Raw genomic sequence first — 16,571 nt, forward strand, 5'->3', positions numbered from 1 at the left:
TGTGGAGAACCAGGGTGGTCTTAGTGGCATACCTGGCAGTAAGTGGGGCTCAAGAAACTATGATTCTAATCATCATTCTTGTATTTTACTAGATCATGTTAGTAACACACATTGAGAGACCATTTGGTGGTGTTTTTGGCAACTATAATTCAATCACCTTAAACAAGATTATAGGTGGTGTTGATAATGTGTTAGAAACAAGAGATCATAGAAAGAAAAAATGGTGTATTTTGATCATTGACATGTTTACATTATATAGTGATAACAAGATGAAACTTATAAATTGTTGTAAATATATGGTCAATGTAATCATCAATGTAATAAACATAATGGTCAAGGTAATCATCAATGTTAGTAAACATCTAAATGAATAGAGTTGAATATGGTAATAGGATGTTTCATAACACATTTAAATTTGATGTAAAATATTCTAAATTATGTGTTAACTTAATATTGTAACAGTCTCATGGCTCGACTTTCAACTTTTATGAATTGGTTTGTTAAAAACCTGAGCTGATTTGGCTCGACTTGGCTGACTCATATAAGCGGAAATCAACTTTAACTGGTTAAACAGACAAGTTCATACCGGTTTTTAAACAATCATCATCCGTTAATATACAACTTCCCACATTAAACAAGCCTAACTCTTTTGAAAGAGGCCCAATTTACTTAACATAGTAAGGTAGATCAAGTACATATAGAAGAAAATATGCCCAAATGACCCCTGAGATCCCACCAAAGAAGAACTCGCCACTGAACTTGGCCCAACCATTCGTGGTTTGAAGTTGGTCTGGCTCCTTCTTCCTCCCGGTCAAAGTCAACGATGGTGCGATCGATGGCTCGCCCTCTTTAAATGACGCAATCCCATACATTGTCAAGCAAATGCTTAGAATTACCACCAGTCCACCAACAGCTAGCGATCCGGCTGCACCAGCATACTCTGTGTTCTTTAATGGTCCGGCTTTCACAAATGGGCCCACTAGAAAGAACCTGTGAGCTAGCCCGACCTCAATACCATGTAGTAATGGGTTTGCGGTGTGGTATCCGATACCAGGCGACCAATGGGCTTGATGTCACATGAGTCTCGAGGCTTTCGATGAATGGGTCCCCATTAATGGGTTGAATAACTTGGTAGGTGGGCTGCATAGCACAACATAGTAATGGTAATTAGCCGTGTAACTGAGCCAGTTCAACTAGACTTGCAAGCTTAAATGAGCTTGTTATTTATATATTTTTCATTTAACATGTTAAATATATATTTAGATAACAATTATTATTAGAAATTATAATAAAATGGTCGACTATAATATCTTATGTTATATATAAAAGTTATAATTATAAAAATAAAAAATACAATTATATAGTTTTAAATATAAGTTAGTTAATAAATAAATAAATATTAAATGAATCAAACCTGAACCAATTTAGAAATCTACATCTACTCACAGACTAAACTTGAACTTCAGAAATAAAGATCGAAATAAAATTCACTCACTTATCTATACTATATTAATATACATATAGGATGGACAAAAAAGTCTTTTCACTCAAAAACTCATAAATTTAAGAGGTACAATATATTTATGCACAATATACAAGTGTTTTGGGCACATAAAAAACTTTGCATGCTGAAATTCATAGATGGCGGCAGATATTATAATTCAAAATTTGAATTCTAATGTATTATATCACGTTCTTTAGTTTTACTCTTGTGAATATAGTGAGAGAGACAGGGACGGCTAGAGGCTGTAGCTCCGGCAAAGATCTGTTGAATTGGGTTTACGTCTCTTCTCTGTGTTTTTAATTATCTTCTCTCTATCATCAAAAACAAGATTTAATCTTTCTTCTTAGCAGATCTGGAAGAAAATCCAATAACAAGATACAGGATATTGGCTCTTCAGCCACAATCACGCCCGTGGTGCTTCAATCGCTCGCGTCACTCTCCGGCTTTCGTTCCATGACTACCGATCTCATTTCAAATTCGAGGAAGAAATGGTTATGAACAACTTCAAACCATACAAGGTTAGGGTTTCTGCACAAAACACCCTTTTCCCCCAATTTGCAATTTTTTAGGGTTTGTTGACTTTGTTGGTGTAATTTTAAATTAAAACGTTTTGTATTGTAGTTGGACCTGATCACGTCAGGGAGAGTAACGTAACTGATTTATGTTGTTCGTTTATGGAAAACAGGTTAGGGTTTTGTGAAATTCAAGGTGAATTTTGTAACAATTGAGATTAATTATACCAAAATGTTGCAGATGCAGCTTAACGAAGTGTTGTAGCTAATCTATAATTTGATCAACCATGAAAACATTCACGGTGCATGTATCTGTTCACTTTCAAGAAATTATTGATATGGTATGTAAATTTTTCTATCACAAGCTTTTAATTGGGTGTGGTTTGATTGATTTTTGTATGTAATGGTTTAAATTGGTTTGATTATAGGATAGTGAAGCATATAAAGTTATTCCAGTAAGTGAAGTGTTTCATGATGACAAGGTGGAAATGGTTCTTTGTTGAGTTAGTCAAACTATACTTTTAAGTTAGATCTTTACTACAATTCTTACATGATTTTTATTGTGTTTTATAAAATGGAGCCAATAATGTATTATGGAAATGGTACAGAACACATAGTTGTTACTACAATTGGAGGTTGAAATAGTCAACTGAAGCAGATATGTTACTATTATTTAATCTCTTTTTTCAATCTTATGACTATCGCCTAGATATGCTTTTTAGGTCGTTTGCTGCTATCTTTGTTTTTGTTTATACCGTCTGTTTAGCTAAAAAGTTTTATTTGTTTTGTTTTAGTAAGAGGTTTTGATGGACCCATTTGACTGAAAAGTTATATTTGGGTGGTTAAAAACAAAAGTTTAAAACACATCCTAAATTTGAAACATGTGATGATAAAGATAGACCATTAAGAAAAGGCGTTTTTATGGGTTCAGTTCAAGTATAAAATCTTGTTCAATTTTTACGGGTCGGTTCACTTTTTTCCCTTTTCGGTAAATCTGGAAAGGAAACCACATCGGAAATTGTTTAGTTTGTGAACAAAAAATCATTATGCAGATAATGGAAGAACAAAAAAAAGAGTTATAATTTATAAATTAAGAAACGAAATATATCTTTACTATTGCACCTCGGAGCACCACCGAACACATATTCTAGAGTTGTGCACAATTCGTTTATTTAACTAATGTCTACTACTCTGCTAAAATAATTTTGACAATTTATTTGTAGATGATTTCCTTATTTGTTCAATAAACAGTTCATTATTAAAACAAATACAAACCCATGGTACCAGTATCATTATTACTGGTACATTATATATTGATAATCTAAAAATTTTGTTGGTAAGAAGAATTTCGTTTTTTTATAGGTTTGGTAAGTGCAGTATACCACCATTGACCATAAAGGCACCTACTTTACAAAGCTATGTGCACATGGCCAAGGCTCAAGATGCTACAATGGTTGCTTACCTAAGGGTCATATATTATTATTACACATATATATGTATTAATGGAATTATACCATTTCAAGTTGATGTCACTAGAAGAGAGCTTGCAGATTGCCAGGTTAGTGGTGATTTGGGATATGCTTTCATATTTATGTAATCATTTTCTAATTACTCATTTGGGGTGTACACGACTGAGTCCGAGTTGACTAGACTTGTTTAGACTTATGAGAGCTTGAGTTCGAGTGTTCAAATCGTTACAAGATCCTTTTTTAAAGCTCGATCTCGGCTTGTGAGTTATTTTTTCAAATTGGGCTCGGTTTGTTTGTTATGTGTTAATTAATTTATATATGTTTTTTAATTATTTTTAAATATCTTGAGAAAAACCAAAAACGAGCCAAAGCTTGGCTCGAGCGTGGATGTGCAACGATAAATAAATGAATACAATTCCAAAAGGTATAAAAGTAAAAAATTCACAACAGTTGTTAAGGCTCAACGGACCTAGACGATTTTCTCATACAAGACTTGAACTTAATAGCTAAAGTACTAAACCAGGGAATTAGGCCTGTTGTAATTGTACCAAAAATTGCTTTTGTTGTTTCATTTAATTTTGCAAGGGATCACAACTTCTTTAAGACTGCAGCTTGATGACAAAAAACAGTTTGGTTGTTTTTAATAGGTTTGGCATGTATAAACATGATTTAAAGCGGGATTGCACTTTGATCATTTGTTGAGTTACCTTAGAGCAAGCGAGTTGCAGTTTATTTTTATCTACATCTTGATATACATTATATACCAAATTGAGTGTAAGTAATACTATTTTTTGGTGTAGACTAGAGTGATTTGTATATTTTATAGAGCTTTTATTTAATTAATCTCCTAAAGATTCGATGCTTTAGATCAGTGTATACATCAATAGTTTACTCACACATTGGCTTCACCTTATTTTAGATGCTTTGTATCTTGACTTTTATTACATATTTTTTGCATGTTTTATTTTAGTTATGTGGATTAGCCCGGGAGGGGGGTTATGATGGTATATTTGATGCATTCGCTAGACTTTCATCACAAATTCCAAACGCATATGCATGCGCTTCTGAATTAGGGGAACCTTATCTTAATAATCTACATCTTGCAGAAATTACTGGTCAGCTTCTTAGCTTTTTATTTTTAATTAATGCAATTGTTTAGTGTGTTAGTAAGCATTCAAGTTTTTAAAGGATTGTTTTCGCAGCCGGTGAAGACAAGGAGAATAAAGTGGCTAATGTTGGTCAAATGGTGTTTCAATTGGGCACTTCAGATGTTGTTAGAGCTTTGACTGCTACATAGTCAATGTAAGTTTCTTTTATTATAGGTGTTATGCATCTATGCCCAAATATATTTACCTTGCTCTAACATGAGGTTTTACTAGGCTCGAGAATCAGACATTATTTTAATGGCTTGAGCTCAGCTCGAGTTCAAGTCGTTTTATAAAAAATAATATTTTTTATATGTATTAATATGTGCAATAAAATAAATACGTTTTTTTTATAAAAAATAAGCGAGTTGGTTTGAACTTTTCACGAGCGAGTTCTAGATCAATATTTCAGCTTGTTAAGATAAATGAGTCGTGCCAATCAGTTTGCAAGTAACCCAAGCCAGTTCCGTTTGTAACAAGCCATGGTAAGCTCGGTTCACTGGCTCGCTTGTTAGGCTTGTTTAGCTGGCTCGCTCATTGGCTTTGTTCAATTTAAATCATAATATTAATATATTTAAACTACAACCAAAATTTTAATACATATAAATTATATATATTGTGTGGCCTACTAATTATGCATTATGTGTATGTTAAAAAGTATTTTATTATTTTTCATTAACATGCATCAGTATGTCCAAATATGTACAATTGTTGTAAATAAATAAGCTGGCTTGATTTTTCTACATGCTGACGTTATTTGATTGCTTTTAAACGTGCAGGAAGAACTGCAATGACGTTGATGTTTGCTTATGTGACAAATGCGGTTTCACTGTCTAAACCTGTAACAAAAGCTTTTAGTTTGGCTGATGATATTCTTAGAACACCAGGTGTTTGTGGCATCTTAGAGATAACTTCTTTTAAAGTTATCAATCCTTTTGCTAATTTTATTTACAGATTAAACGAATTGGTGTAAATTTGCAAATACCGGGTGAAGAAACACTAAGTGACCCCGGCAGATTAAGGATAATCTTAGGGTTTAGTAGATGTTTCCCACGAGGGTTAGGTCCGGCAAAGATGGTTATTCTTCTGATGACCTGCAAAACAGACACCGTGAGCTCGTCACTAAGAAGGGGGGTACCTCCTTGTGACCACCTCCGGCGTGAGAATCAGACTAGATTGTTCTGAATATAAGTGTATATTAAGAGAAATAGCTAGAGATGATAAGATAATATCAGATGATATATGATGATATAAGATAAGATAATACCGTTCCAAGGTGTTGGAGTATTTATAGCCGAAGGTAGGTTTCCAAGCAGGTACAGCCAGCTGTATAATATTCCTTTTCCACCAACTGTGGGCTACGTACGTGCCATGCTGGTAGTTGGTGGGTAGGCAGCGGCTGATAGTGACATGGCCGGCTGTGTACTATTCCTTTTCCACCAACTACAGGCTATGTACGTGCCACGATGAGGGTTGGTGGGTATGCAGCGGCTGATAGTGACATTTTGTACTGGAGCATGCTCCTCCTCGTACTATTGTCGGTGAGCTGTCACCCTGTGATTGGTTCATGGGCTGCTTTGGTCAGATCTTGTCTATTTTGTCCATACCTTGGCAGGTATAGTACAAAAGATCTTCCAGAAGCGTACGGACTGGCTCATTTGGGCGGGAGTATTCCCGCCTTGCTCATTCCTTCTTCAGGTGACATTACTGAATTACTGAGAGTTAGTGCCTTGTGCGTGTAGCCTTACTATTAGTGCGGGTAGCCTTCCCTGATGGCTTGTATCCGCAGCTGCGGGAACAGGCAGGGTACTTTACCATTGGGAGGCTTTTTCCTGCGGAAACAGCTGGCGTACTGCACGTAAGGTCTTCATCTCTCTGAGCATGGTGGGTCCTGCGGAACCAGTTGGTCTTCGCGCAGACGTCCCTCTTCAAGATGAGTCTTGCGGGTCCAACTGGGCTCTGCTGGGACCTACCTCTTCAAGTCCCCCCAGTCCATTGTTCTTCTCATGAATTGTTAATAAGTGGGGTGAACTTTTGAACTTAAGCAAGGGGTTTTGAAAAGGGTTTTTAGTTTTAAGGTTCTTCGTGGGGATTCTTCCCGCGGTTTTCCTAATGTCACGTGCAGAAATTCCCGACTTTTCTGCTTGATCTTTGGGTATGATGCGGGTAGGTGTGTAACCTCCTTGCAAGTCAGGAGCGTTGAGTTTCACTTGTGTAGATTCTCCACGAGGTTTTGGTAGTTTTAGACATAGTGATCAATTATGTTAAACAACCAATTCTATCTTGGAGCTTCAAACAATCTAGTTCTCAACGTTCCCGCTATGCGGGGATGTTATTTCCCTTTCCACAAGCATGGCCCAGAAGATCCTTCTTGGTTTCAATTCCCTGCAAGTGCTAAGTATGTGAAGGGTTTCGCCTTAAAAATGTACCCGCACTCGTGTTATAGTTTCTTGATTTCCAAGGTATTCTTGGCTGCAATTCCCTGCATGTGCTAAGTATGTGAAGGGTTTCGCCTTGACACTGTACCCGCACTTGTCTTACGGTTTCTTGGTTACCAAGGTATCTTGTTAGCTTCGATTCCCTGCAAGTGCTAAGTATGTGAAGGGTTTCGCCTTGACACTGTACCCGCACTCGTCTTATGGTTTCTCGCTTTCCATGGTAAGGGGGTATATTCCCTCTTATTTTTGAATCTTTTTGAATATTTTTGAAATATAAATTATTTGTTAATGCCTTGCCTTGTAAACCTTATATGTTTTGTTTCACACATATTTTAGTTTAACTTAACAATTTCCTGAGTACTTTGGATAAGTTAACCTTTCAACGTGGCAGATAATAGGTTAAAGTGTTGCTTCCTCTTTCGTGATTGTGCGGGTAAGACCGTCACTTTCACTAGTCTCCTACATTGAAATTGCAGAGTTTTACCCGCGTGTCGTAGTATTTTTGCATTTGTCGCTTGTAATTCTCTTCACGCGCTGCGGCTAAATCTCTGCGTTCTTCGGTTAGCATAAGGTCTAACCGTCTTTCTGCATCATTGTCTTCTGGCTGAGTCAAGACCCTTGGTGAGGGTAGACCAATTTCGACCGGGACCATGGCTTCAGTGCCATAAGTGAGGCTGAACGGGGTTTCTCCCGTACTTGCCTTTTTCAGCGTTCTGTTTGCCCAAAGAACGTATGGAACTTCGTCCACCCAGCCGGATCTGTGTTCCAATAGTCTTTTCTTTATGCCGTCGACGATGCTCTTATTTGCTCTTTCCACCTCACCATTACCATGCGGGTGCGCCACTGAGGTAAAGGTGTGGGTGATTTGAAGTTCATCCAGCCACTTTTGTAGCTTCTTGTCAGCAAAGTTGGCGCCGTTATCGCTCACCAAATTCTGGGGAAGTTCAAAACGACAAATAATAAATTCCCAAATAAATTTTTTGATATGTTTTGCGGTTGTTTGGGCTAAGGGTTTTGCTTCTATCCACTTGGTGAAGTAGTCGATGGCTACCACTAGAAACTGAACGTTCCCTGCTGCTGTGGGAAATGGGCCTGTCACATCGATGGCCCACTTCTGAAATGACCATGAAGAGGTGACTGGAACAAGTTCATTCTTCGGGCGATGCGTGTTGGGTGCGTAGAGTTGGCAAGACCTACACTTTCTGATGTATGCCAGCGCATCCGTATGCATCCCCGGCCAAAAGTATCCCGAGTTGTTTAGCTTAGCTACAACAGCGCGTGGACCTGCGTGTACTCCACAGATGCCCTCGTGCACTTCCCTTAGGAGGTAGCCAGCATCTTGGTTGTCCACGCATCTTAGGAGTGAGCCAAGAAAATTACGTCTGTAAAGGATGTCATCGATGAGTTGATAGTTCAGTGCTTTACAGCGTATTTTTCTTGCCTGTGTTTTTGATTCTGGTAGTATACCCGCCACAAGGTAATTTATTATTGGTGTCATCTACGTTTCTGTGCTGGTTTGGATGACACAGATTTCCTTGTGCGGGACTGATGGTGCTCCAAGGAGTTCAATGCGGATGTCCTTTCCCAAGTGGGTGAAGGCTAATGATGCAAGCTTGCTTAACGCATCCGCAGATTTGTTTTCGCTACGCTTGACATGTATGACCTTACAATCGTTAAAATCGCGCATAAGGGTTTTTGCTTGTGCGAGGTACAGGGCCATTGTGTCGTTCACGGCCGTGTATGTCCCGTTTATTTGGTTGGCTACTAACATGGAATCCACGTGGGCTTCCAAGTTTTTCACTCCCATCTTACGCGCAATTCTCAGCCCGGCCAGGAATGCTTCATACTCCGCTTCGTTATTCGTACTTGGAAAATCCAGTCGAATAGCGTAAATGTATTCTTGGCCTGCTGGGTTGGTTAGTTTCAACCCTGCGCCTGAACCCTCGTTGCTGGCTGCTCCATCAGTGTAGAGTCGCCAGACATCATCGATGTCCTGTGCTGGAGAGGGTTGAGCCTCCTCCTGGCACTCTTTCTCCCGCGAAGCGGGGACTTCTGCAATAAAGTCGGCCAAGACCTGGCCTTTTATGGCTAGCCTCGGCTTGTACTTTATCGCGTATTCTCCCAATTCTATTGCCCATTTGGCTAGGCGTCCTGACAATTCCGGTTTGCCTAGAACGTTTGCAAGTTTGAAGTTGGTGAGAATGGTGATTGGGTGACCTTGGAAATATCGTTTTAGCCTGCGTGAAGCCTGTACAAGTGCTAAGACTAATTTTTCCAGGGTAGAGTACCGGGTTTCTACGTCTGTTAAGACACGGCTAACATAGTAGATTGGCATCTGGATGCCTTTTCGCTCTACTAGCAGGACCGCCCCGGTTGCTCTATCTGTGGCGGAAAGGTATAGGATTAATTCCTCCCCCGCTTCTGGTGCTGTGAGCGTTGGGAGTTCGATCAAGCGTGACCGAATTTCCTGAAAAGCTGCTTCCGCTTCTGGTGTCCAGCGGAAGTGCGTTTTCTTTAAACAGTTTCTCAATGTTGACACAAATGGGAACGACCTATCCGCATGGTTTGCCAAAAAGCGGTTAAGTGCGACTAGTCGTCCATTCAGTATCTGAGCTTGCTTGATGGTAGTAGGTGATTCCATTTTGATAATGGCTTCGACCTTTTCAGTGTTCGCTCTGAAGCCATCTTTAGTAACAATGACTCCTAAGAACTTCCCTTCTTCCATCCCAAAGGAACACTTGCTCGGATTGAGCTTCATGTTTATCTTTCTGAGCGTGTTGAAAGTTTCTTCGATGTCTTTCAACATCGCTTCTGGGCCAGGGCTTTTAATGATCAAGTCATCCATGTAGACTTCCAAGTTCCTCCCAATTTGGGCATGAAACTCTGTGTCCATCAGGCGTTGGTATGTGGACCCGGCATTCTTAAGTCCGAATGGCATCATTTGATAACAAAATGTGCAATCGGGCGTCCGAAATGCGGTTTTGTCCTGATCGTCAACGGCCATGTGGATTTGATGGTACCCCTTATACGCATCAAGGAAGCATTTAAGGCGAAACGGTGCTAACGAATCTACCTTGAGGTCAATTTCGGGTAACGGGTAACAATCTTTGGGGCATGCTTTGTTTAAGTCTTTGAAATCTATGCACATGCGCCATTGTTTGTTAGATTTCGGTGCCATGACGGGATTTGCAACCCATGTTTGATATCTACTAACGCGTACGATGCCCGCGTCAAGGAGTTCCTTGACTTGGGTTCTACACGCGTTAGCTTGTTCCGCCCCCATTACTCTGCGCTTTTGTATGACTGGCGTAAAAGCCGGGTCACACTTGAGTTTATGCTCTGCCTTACTTTGAGGTACACCAGTCATGTCAGCTGGTGTCCACGCGAAGATGTCAGCGTTTTTCTGTAGTAAGCGTTTGAGTAAGGTGCGCGTAGGATCAGTGACTGTTGGGCCAATGGTAATAGCCTGGTCAGGGTATTTGCCATTGAAAGCCCATTCTTCTGGTTCGGTGATGGTTGGTTTAGCCATCTTTGGTTTGGGTTTAGATGAGACAGATGCGATGCATACCTGGGAAATACCGGTGATCATCGCTACACCCTCAGCTGTTGGCCATCCCATCATGCCGTGGACTGAAGATACCACGGCATTGAATCTTGCCATCCCGTCTCTCCCAAAGAGAATGTCGTATGAGTGGTGTGGCTTCCTCATTACGACAAAGTCGACGTCTTCTGTGCGGGAGTGTTTCCCGTCCGTGAGAATGACGGGGAAAGATAGGATACCCAGGGGGGTGTTTGTGCTGCCGTCGAACCCTTCCATCGAGGCGTAGACCGTTTCCAGGCGTTCCTTGTCTTCTTCGTCTAGCTTGTCGAAGAACTGCCTGTACATAACCGTTGACGAGGCGCCATTGTCAGCAAGAGTGCGGGAAATGATGTAGTGCCCCAGCTGGCTTTTGATGACGATAGGGCCTTCTTTGCTGGGTCCTCCTGGCACTCTCGGGAAGCGCACCTCAGCTTCCTTCCACGCGCATGGTTCTGTCGTTCGTCTTTTTCTTCCTCTGACGTTACTATGAACCATGTGGATGCTGATGTCAACGGGCTTTCGTCCGTTGCCTTTGTATCGGTTATCATTCCTCCCTCCATTCTTGATTGATGCCACAAGGTGTGTAAGTTTTCCATCCTTGACGAATGTTTCAACAATATCCTTCAAGGATGTACACTCCTCAGTTGTGTGACCCTTTGTCCCGTGGAAGTCACAAGATTTGCTCTGATCCGCGTTATGTCGCTGCCGGACCATTGGAGCTTTTGACCATGGGAGTTTTTCGGTGGCAAATATCTCTATGACGCTTTTGGTGAGTGGCGTCCACCGGGGGTTCCGGCTTGATGGGTGCGTGTTATCCCTTCCGCCTACTAGAGGGCGAGAGCTGGATGAGGTGTCAAAGTTTACCCTTGACTGCCAAATACCTAGCTTCCTCTTTTTGTTTTGCCGGGCGGTCCGGACGTTGTTTTCTCTAGTCCTCTGCGTGTAGAGGTTTGTACTCTGGGGAAGATTCCTACCCAGTTGCTTCTCCGTTTCGGCAAAGCGCTTGGCCGCCGTCATGATGGCATCCCATGTGGATGGCATGCCGTCTTTACCCGTCAACGTGCGGATAAGCTCTGGGTATTCGGCGCCCTGGATGAAAGCGGCGCGAACAAGATCTTCGCTTATGGTGCCCAGACTCAGCTTCTTCGAGTTGAAGCGAGTGATGAAGTCTAGTAAAGATTCATCTTCCTCTCTAACGCAGTTGAGGATCGTCCACTGCTCTTCAGTATATTTCCTCTGTTGACTGAAGTGCTGACGTATAGGCAGTTATGGAAAGTGAGATCTCATCGTTAATAGGGATAAAAACTGCATCTGGCAGTAAACTATGATAAAAACCACTTTTGATGTTTCAAATGAATTTGTGGTTTTAATGTGCCATTCTACTATTATTGTGTTGTATTTATTTGACTAACTTTTGAACTGTGTTTGTGTAACTTTTAATGTCCATATAACATCAAAACATTTGGTTCATGTATGTTTGTATAAAATCACTGTTGCTCATCGATAACTTCTTTCAGATAGGGTTGATCAACGAAACCGGTTCCTGGAACCGAACCGGACCCGAACCGGTTCCTACCCGTTTTTTGTAGGAACCGGACCCTATCTGATTCAACCCGATGATCCGTGACCGGTTCTTGCATTTCTGAGTGGGGGCGGGTAGGAACCGGAACCGAACCGGAACCGGTTCCGGAACTGAACCATCCGGAACCGGTTAGGAATCGGTTCTAGCCGTTGGATCGATTATAGCCATTGAAAATCGTTTTTTTTGGCCGTTTTTTGACCGTTGGGGTCAAAAATACCCGTTTTTTGGCTCCCCCAAGCACCCCACTACTAGTATAAATAGGTATTTGGTGTCATGGGTTCATCACAACACTCAAAACGCAAACCCGAACGCAAAAAAATACAAAAAAACGCTATTACAACGTTTTGAGTTCTCTAATCTCTTGTTTTCTCTTCTTCTATATTCATATTTGTTGTTATGGCTGCCTCACAATCATCGGTTGGTCAAGGTTCCAACGTCGAACCAAGTTTCGTTCGTATTGTACCTCATAATCGTAATCAAGAGATTTGGTGCAATTGGGATTTGGTTGAATTGAGTGACCATTCATTGAAGGCTCGGTGCAAGTTTTGTGGGGTTTATTTAAACCCACTTTCGAATTTAAATTTGAAGAAACACATCGAAAAACCGTATTGCAAGGCGTTGAAAAAGAACGTCGATTCGCAACAAACGCAAATGGATAGTGAAGGCGGAATATTTACATACCAAATTGATCGAGTTCAAGATCGTATGGCGAAGTTTGTGATTCAAGAAGCTTTGCCGTTTAGCCACTTCGACAACCCTCGCTTAACCACCATGATTCGAGATACGCTTCAACCACAATACACTCACGTGAGTCGTCATACTCTTAAACGTTATTGTTTAAAATTGTGGAAGAAGGCCAAAGAGGTACTAATTGCATATTTTGAAAATATAAATACGGAAATAAACTTAACTAGTGATGTTTGGTCGGCTCCACATGGTCTACCCGAATCTTATCTTTGTGTCACCGCTCATTGGGTAGACCCGTCATCGTGGGAAATGATGAAACGCACCATTGCTTTCGAACTCTTTGAGTATCCACATACGGGAGATAATTTGTTTGAAATTTTAGATTATGTTATAAAAACTTATAAACTAGAAAATAAAATATTTTCAATGGCATTTGATAACGCGTCGAATAATACATCGGCGGTTGATAAATTAAAATTAAAATATACGCCGATTTGCAATGGTGTATTTTTTCACTCAAGGTGTGTTGCACATATCATTAATTTAATCGTGCAAGACGGACTTGCTTCGGATGAGGTTACATCGGTTATAAACGATTTTAGACTAATGATACATGAAGTTTTTAAGAAAAGTAAAAAAAGACAAATGGAATATAGAAAATTTTGTAAAGATACGGGAAGAAAAGCTTTGGGAGCTAATTGGGATGTACCTCATCGATGGAATTCCACTTGCATAATGTTTCAAAGTGCTTTTGAACAAAGAGAAACTTTACAAATGTTTCATTCTAGTCTTGCCGAGAATGATTTGGCAATCCCCTTTTCAAATGAGAAATGGGAAATTATCAATGACTTATCGACTTTTCTTGAAGTTTTTAAAACATCAACTACGAAACTATCGGGAACGTATTATCCGACAAGTCCCTTGGTTCTTTCGGAGTTATTTTTAATGGTTAACAATCTTAAAGAATTTGAAAATAAAAGTCCAATGTTTTCAAACATCATATTACCAATGAAGTTTAAATTAAAAAAATACTTTCTTGAATTGCCACCGGTTTTTACTTGCGCCACCGCTTTAAACCCAATGTTAAATGTTACGGTGGTTGAATGTGTGATAGACGAAATTTTTTCAGCCTTAGATATGCATGAAGTTGACCCAAACTTTTCAACAGAAGCAAAAAATTATTTTAACTTGAATTTTAAATTTATGTATGACTTTTATTTAAATAAATATGGGTCAAACATACACATGCCTATGCCGGGGGGGTCTTCATCAAGTTCAAGTGCTACTAGAGTACGAGATCCCATGATTAGCCTTATGAACACCGTTCGCAACGTAACGGCTAAAAAACAAAGGGGTAACACCCCTTCAAGCGAACTAGGAAGGTATAGTGCAAATGATTACTCTACCGGTTTATCCGAAGAGGAATATGGCACTTTTGATGTTTTGGCTTGGTGGAAGGTAAAGGAAACCGAGTTTCCGATTCTTGCCACCATGGCCCGTGATTTACTAACCGTCCAAGCTTCTACGGTAGCTTCGGAATCCGTTTTTCCTCTTAGTGGCAGGGTAATATCGGTGAGAAGAACAAGACTAAATTCGGAGTCGGTGGAGATGTGCATTTGCTTAAAGGATCACTTGGACTCAATCGATCGTATTCAACACGTAACCACTCTCGCAGATGAAACACCACTTGATGTTCGAGTGCACGACGAACAAGAAGGCATTTCTACAAGTAATTCCGAGGAAGAAGTCGCCGCTCAATAATTACGACGAACAAGAAGGCTTTTCTAGAAATAATATGTCACAACTTTATATTTATAAGTTTAATGTTTTGTTAGTTTGTTTTTGAAGATTTTAAAACATGTAACCTTTTTTTTTGAACTTCTTAAAGTAAATAAAATGAATTTTATGTTAATTGTTTTTTTTATTTTTCATGTTATACAAATACGAATCGTATTTTAGAATCCAAATCGCAAACGAAAAACGAAAAAAAAAAAATGTTACACTGTAACCGGTTGGAACCGATTACAGTACAGGAACCGGGTTAGGAACCGGTAAGAACCGGTTAGATAGGTTAGGGGTCCGAGGGTGGGAGAACCGGTTCGGTTCCCTAACCGGTTCGAGCCTGGAACCGGTTTAAAATGGGGTTTTGAATATAGGAACCGGTTAGGAACCGGTTCCGGTTCCTAGTCCCAAACCGTTTTAAACATCTCTACTTCCAGACACCATTGCTGCTGCTCCACCTTCTAATTATACAAAAAAAAAAAAGATTTTTCTACCTATGTATGGAATTCTAAAATTAATTTGTGTACAACGATTGTTGTTCCTCAACAATTTTCTTCTCAATTGATAACAATTGTCTCCACTAATCAGTATTCATCCAATTGTAAATATTCCGGTTACGCCCAATTGTAAATAATCTTAATCATAAACTATTGAGTCGTACACTTAGTCATATATTCATTTTCGGTGACTATTAGCTTGGCGAATGATTTTGTCATGTGTTCCTTTTACAGTTGGGAGGTAAGCATAAACTACGCATACATATATAGTACTCATAAAGGCCATGTTTGGCAAAGAAAACAAATCAACTACAACACACCACCCGCCTTAAATCGTATTAAACATTTAATGCACGATGCAACAATTTTGTTCAATACCGGTCCTCCTAATCCGGTGACAATTGATTGAATGCACTGATATTATTAACTCAAAAATTTTTGAAAAGAATAAAGCAGCAAACAAAATAACTTTTTTTGTCAAGGATTACACGATCAAAAAACCTAACATGATTACTATATAGTATATCACGAGAGAATTAAAAATCTAACAGAAAAAGAGTATTGCGTTGTAAATTGTCGCCGCCGCATTGGCGCGGGTTTCCCATTAGTATTCCCTAAATTCATAATTGAGGGGTATAATAAAGGTAAAAAAGGAAAAACATAAATGAAAAAGAAGAAAACTTTATCACTCCTTGATGGTGAAGGTAGATTTGCCAGAAGAAGGCAAGACTCTAAATGGTTTACCAGAAATGCCCTTGGGAATAACAAGTCCTCTTCTCAAAGAAGTTGCCAAACTACTGTGGCCATTTTGGACAATTTACTTGCTATGTTTTTGCAACCTCTGCAGATTGATCAAATCAAATGGTTATAGTAGGAGAGAGACACGTGAGTTGGCAAACACAATATCTTTTGTAGTGAATTTGTAGATACTGGCATGCACGTGTACACTTGTTATTGGATTGATTTCCCATTATCCATAATATGTGGCGAATCTTGTGTCTATTTTAGGCATTACTTCTATGTTTGTTTTTTAAAAAATAGCAATGTTAACTGATTAAAGTCTTTCACCCCTAATCAATGTCTTTTAACAAGACGAAGTTAAGTAAATTCCTGGGGTCAAAACCATGCAACCTAGATTATGTCTCGATTTGTCATTATTTGAATCAGGCTCGAGAAAACCAAACGGAATTCAAGTTACAAATTTTGAATATAGTTTTCGAATTATTATACCAGGTTACCAACCGATTGGTATTCACTTGGTCTACTAAACAATAACATGTAAGATTACCCAAACCAGTACATTTACAAATCAGGTGATTTGAACCTATATCCATTCATCTTTAAAAACTTGATTTACAAGGACACTAATATCATA

General features: G+C 39.5%; 1 pseudogene; it reads right to left on the bottom strand.

The window, feature by feature from the left end:
• Positions 1 to 616: 616 nt before the first annotated feature.
• LOC143589103 (photosystem I reaction center subunit XI, chloroplastic pseudogene) lies at positions 617 to 1,228 on the bottom strand (annotated as a pseudogene).
• Positions 1,229 to 16,571: the final 15,343 nt, after the last annotated feature.

The sequence above is a fragment of the Bidens hawaiensis genome, unplaced genomic scaffold (genome assembly GCF_021521415.1).
Source record: "Bidens hawaiensis isolate Kalapana, Puna unplaced genomic scaffold, B.hawaiensis_p1.1 tig00037224_1, whole genome shotgun sequence".
In the NCBI taxonomy this organism is placed as follows: Eukaryota; Viridiplantae; Streptophyta; class Magnoliopsida; order Asterales; family Asteraceae; genus Bidens; species Bidens hawaiensis.